The sequence below is a fragment of the Monodelphis domestica genome, chromosome 1, assembly GCF_027887165.1.
Source record: "Monodelphis domestica isolate mMonDom1 chromosome 1, mMonDom1.pri, whole genome shotgun sequence".
Taxonomy (NCBI): Eukaryota; Metazoa; Chordata; class Mammalia; order Didelphimorphia; family Didelphidae; genus Monodelphis; species Monodelphis domestica.
The window spans coordinates 95,607,561-95,613,560 of NC_077227.1; positions in this window are offsets into that span (position 1 = coordinate 95,607,561).

The window sequence follows — 6,000 nt, forward strand, 5'->3', positions numbered from 1 at the left end:
CATCTTTGTGAGTTCAGGTCCAACCTCAGACACTTCCTAACTGTGTAACCCTGAGCAAGTTATCTAACTGCCTCAGTTTCTCATCTATAAAAAGAACTGAGGAAGAAAATGGCAAACCACACCAGTATCTTTGCCAAGAGAACCCCAAATGGAGTTACAAAGGCATGACTGAAAATGTCTGAACAACAAATTATTAAAATAACTGCTTTCCTTTGATCTTATTTATTGCACCAAACTATTTTCCTGTGTCCATTCAGGGTGAAAGTTATAGAAATAAATAGCTCAATGTCAGAAAAAAATTATGTTTAAAAGCAAAAGGGGCAGCATCCAGAGATCTTGGGTTTTCTTCCCTTTAAAACTAGAAATCAGGGGCAGCTGGGTGGCTCAGTGGATTGAGAGCCAGGCCTAAAGATGGGAGGTCCTAGGTTCAAATCTGACCTCAGACACTTCCTAGCTGTGTGACCCTGGGCAAGTCACTTGACCCCTATTGCCTAGCCCTTACCACTCTTCTGCCTTGGAGCCAATACACAGTATTGACTCCAAGACGGAAGGTGAGGGTTTATATATTAAAAAAAAAAAAACTAGAAATCTTTAAGCAAAGGCTAAATGACCCCTTGAAGATGCTATAGAGGTGATTCCTATTCATACTCTGGTTTGACTAGATGGCCTTTGAAAGCTTCTTCCAATTCTATGATTCTCTGATCTTGCTTTTCACTGCCAAACACTAAGAAAAATAAGGTACATCTCTGCCTCTCCCTTAGTATCTACTCAGTTATACAATGTGCCTTTCAACTTCACTACTCGACCAAAATTATTTTCTCTAGTCACTAGTAATCTCTTAATTGCTCAATCTAATGGCTATTCATTTCTCCCCCATCTTCCACCTCCTTGAGCTTAATAAAAACTTTTAAAACAGTCCAACATTCAATTCCTTCCTTTCTACTCTCTCTTCCCTTGGTTTCTTTGATCTCATCTTGTCTACCTCCCCTGTCTGCTTTTTGTTCTCCAAAGCTCTCACCTGGGCCTTCTTTTCCCTCTATGATGAGATTATCAGCTTCTCTAGGTTCAGTGGTCATCTTTCATGTGACTCCTAAATGTATATGGCCAGCCACCTCTAACCTCCAGAATCCCTTTGCCAACTGCCTGTTGAATAGAACCACTTAAATACTGTTGGCATCTCTAACTCAACATGTAATTTTCCCACTTCAACTTGTTCCCCTCCTAAATTCCTTTCTGCTAAGTGTATCAACATCCTTCAGACACCTACATTTATAACTTCAATCATCTTACATATTTCTTCTCTTATCACCCCTCCCCCCCATCATGCCAAATCCAATCTTTAATTCATTCCATTCTCTTGGTTCATATGACTATCATTTTAGTCCAAATTCTCACCAATGCTTGCATGGAGTTTTAGCCTCCTCAATGATCTTTTTTATTTCAGTCTCAAAATCCTTCCCAAAATTATCTTCCTAAAACAAGTGACCACCACCACTCCAACTTCTAACTTTGTTGAATGTAAACTTCTTAAAAAGAACAATTGTATCATATTGTAATCTTTGTATCCCTAGCACCTAGGACAGTGGTTGGTAACATAAGAATAAGGATCTCTGGCTTGCTTAGCTTGGAGACCTTCCCTTATGAGAATTTCTTACTGACTTAGTAGGGAGTAGGAGTACTCTAGGGAGGAGCCTAATATACCCAGAACTTAAGGGACTTGACCATGATCACACATCTGGTAATAAGAGGCAGGATTTTGTCCCAGGCCTTCCTGACTTCAGGCCAAATGCTCTAACTACAACACCTTATTGTTTCATTGGGCACAAAAGAAAGTTCTTGAGAATTGTTTGTTGAATGATAATTTGTATGTAACAAATATAGGTAGTCTCCATCTAGCGAGTTGGTTGTAGTCTAAAAATCCATTTCTAAGTAAGTTTTTTGAAATTCCTTATATTTCTTCCCAAATTAACAACTCTTCTATATCATAGTTCAGTGCTCAGGATGCACACAAAAGCCTATTTAGCCTAAACTGTATCTAACATGTAGAACCAGACTAAAAGTACTATAAACCTAACCACTATAGAAAACACCATTTTTGAAAGTCCCTTCAGAATTCCAACTTGAGATGGCAGCAACATATTTCCTCTTGTTGCACTTCTGATGAGAACAAAAGCCTAATCTTAGAGCAGGCAGAAACCTAGACGGTGATATGTGGGATGTCATTCCAGGAATGGGCATAAGAAGCTTGGGGATGACAAGATTTCCACTGATGTTAACTCCTTCCCCAAAGGCACTTCTCTCTATTTTTCCTCCACTTTCTTTTCCTTTCCTTCCATCTTTTCTTCCTTCTCTCCTTCCTTCCCTTCTTCCTTTCCTTCCATCTGACCCTCCCTCCTTTCTTCTTTCTTTCTCTCCCTCCCTTCTTCACTTCCTTCCTTTCTCCCTCTTCCCAAGACCTAAGTACAAAACCCTTTTGAGAGTAGGAGGGGTTTCTAATACAAGCAACTGTGGTATGCAAGAAAAAGGGGGTAAAAAAAAGCTGGTGCCATTTGACTAAGACTGATGGAAATCCATCTGAAGAAGAGACACAAATCCTCAAGTAGAGAATTTAGCTGTGAGGAAAAGATTAGTTTCCATGAACCTGAGATTGCCAACCCTCGATCCCAACAAGTGAGCAAGTCGAAAAGATTGCTTCTTTATCTGTATATTCCTTGCTTCCCCTGGTTAAAGTTTATGATCCTGAGACTAAGTCCAGGGCACACTCCCAATCCCTTAATCTTTTCTACTATTTGTGGGTAGGGGTGCTTCTCCTGGCCACACATCAAGGGAGAACATTCAGGAGGAGATGAGGGAAGATGACTGGAGGCAAGTGGCTTGATGTAGGAGAATTTAACCTTTTTTTTTTCCTTCCATTTTTATTGTGCTATTAAACAATATGGCCACATATAGTAATCTTGAGTCCTGTTGATGTTGGAGGTAAAGACCCTAGAAAAGAGTCCAGATATGACAAAGGACTCTAGGGCTAGATTTCATATTTTTAATATTTGGAACACTTCCACATAATTACAAAACTAAATTAAAAATCCAGTCAGTATGGGTTCATACTGTCCAAGATCATGGCTTAAAGTTACATGCCACAACAGTGAAGACACAACAGCTTAAGCACCTGCAGCCTAAGTACTGTCTGATGATTAAAGGAGATTTTACAATCTTTCAGGAGACGATGTCCTCCATGAATCTGAGAAGACCTAAGGTGATTATGGGCTAGTGATTCAAGGAGAGCACCATCTGGTGAACAACACAGGTATTGCATGTCTTTGCTGGATAATTAATACAGTGACATGCTACCATCCTGCAAGCTTAAGAAAGCCAACTGACATTGATTTGGCCATTTGTCACTTCTGCAGTGCTCTTAAATGTCAGATTCAAGGAAATAAGGTGATACTCAATGAGGTTGTTCTGTTAAGCATTTCATTAGAGGATTTAGGGTTATCTGGGGGTTAGGAGGAAGAAGAGCAGAAAAGGGAGATGGACAGAAAAAGTCTAAAAGGGAGTGAGAGCATCAGGGAGAGGAAAAGCTGCATCAAGAACTTGCCATCCTCCAGCTCTCATACTACTCCAGACCCTCTCTAGCCTGGCAGTGCATCAAGGTGAAAAATAAGCTGGCAAAGATGGAGGAAAGGCTGGGTAGAGGAGATTCCAGGCAACAGTAAGTAGTAAAGGGAGGGGAAAAAAGCATAGATGAGAGTTAAAAATACCAAACAAGGTATTACAAATTACCTTGTTTCTTTTTATATATTTTTTCATGTATTGTCTCTCCCCACAGTATGCAGACTTGAGGACCAGGATTGTTTTTTATATCCCAAATGCCTAACACAGTACCTAACAAATAACAGGTACTTAATAAATTCTTGTTGATAGATAGATTGACTGCAGACAAAAGGAGAGTCTTTGCTGCCCACCCACCTGGAATGGTCCTCTGATGTAATTCAAGAACTGCATATATTAACTTTCTATTTATAAGGCCATCAGTTCAAGAACTGCCTGATGACATACATGAAGTCTATAGAGATGGGGGAGTTAGGGAGGGAAGGGCAGGGTGAGTCATGTAGCCAAAAGGGTCTCAAGATATATAATTCAATACTCTCAGTATACAAATGAGAAAACTGAGTTCCAAAAAATGTAAATGATGGATCTGAGATCAGATCTCAACAAGCAGTAGAACCTAGGTCCTCAAACACCAAAGCTAGAAAGTGGGAGTAATAGGAGTTTGTGGAAGTCAATGGCATTCTAAAATAATACAGCAAAGCTTTAGCCCTCAACTACAGTGAGTTATTGATCTTAAGGTACTTTTCTCAAGAAACCCTGTACCTGAATTTTACCAATGACTGTGTGTCATCTATAAAATAGACTCAAGACTCTCTGATGTCCTTTTGTTTTCTTAGATTAGTCACTTGGGCCTTAGATTCCTCATCCACATGGTGAAGAATAAGTTATGTGAAATAGTAGAAGGAATATTGGTCTTCGAGTCAGTGAATCTAAATTCAAGCCCTAGTACTGATGATGGACCTTAGGACCTTTCTCTCTGGGCTTCAGGTTCCCCTTCTTATATGTGAGAGAATTGAACTAGATGACTTGTAAGAGATCTTTCACTTCTAACATTCCCTGAACCTATGATTTTAGATTATCTTAAAGGTACCTTTTAGTTCAAAAAGAATATGTAGTTCTATGATCCTAGTACTGGTCTGAATTAGTTTTTTAAGGTGGATAATGTTATTGCTAATTTCAGAAAATCTTTCTGACCTTAGAAACTGTCATTTGGTTGTAGTCTGATTCATTTTCCAATTGTAACTTGGTTTTTAAAAGTGTCACTGCAAGCCTTACACATTTTATAAATTGTCAAATAATTGAATAAAATAATATCCAAAGCATGCCATTTTCAAGGGAGGGCCCAGTAGGATAAAGAACTAGCAAGGATAGGAACTGAACCTGTGATTACATTCCTGTAGGGAACCCCTAGGTGAGGAAAATCCTTGTGCCAATACAGGTTGGCTGGCATCTTCTCTGTAATTTAGAGTCTTACAGAACTGCCTAGAGCATGGAGTAGTTAAATGATTTGCCCAGGATCATGTAGTCAGGATGGTTGTGGGGCAAGGTGGGAGGGCAGGGACTTGAATCCAGGTCTTCCTAGTTTCAAGGCCAGCTCTCTATCCACTTTTCCATTCTTTTTTTCCTAAAAAGATAAAAATTAAAAAAAAAACCCAAATGCAATAATCTATCCTTTTGTTACTGGTAAGATAAAAGCCTCATGTCTTGATGAGTCTGTTTTGTCTTCGATGAGGGCATAGTAGAAGATTCAGCATACTGTATAGAATGCTAAACCTGAAGTCAGCAAGACCTGATCAGCTACTGCCTACATGGTCTCCAATAAGTCACTTACCCATCTCAACTTCACCTTCCTCATTGGCAAAAATAAGGGAATAGAACTCAAAAACCTCTGATGTCCCTCCTCACTCTAACTCTGTGATCTGTGATTTGGCCTTTTGTAGAATCAAGAAATATAACACTTCATTAAAACATTAATGGAACTTTGAAAAATAATATCTTAAAAAGAATACTAATTATGGTTGGTAAATAAATGCTTTGTGAGAAATTCACAAGTGATTGTTTGGCAAGAACATTACAATGAAGATAAATTAGCAAAATTATTTTAGAATAATGTGATACTTGTTAGGAAATCTGGAAATGCTTTTTGTGATCATTTCAATGAATCTTCAAGGGTTTTTTTTTTTTTAAACCCACAATCTTGTTTTTTATAGGTTCATTTTGTTACCAAAAAGGAATTTGTATGAAAAACATTGAAACATTTAAAGCATTAATTTTCTGTTGATCAAAGCTTTGAAATCTTTACACTATTGTAACAATTCCATTAAGTAATTAGATTTAGTCCAAAAATGTAGGCAAAGTATTTGATCAGTAAACTCTATGAGGTTTGCAGCC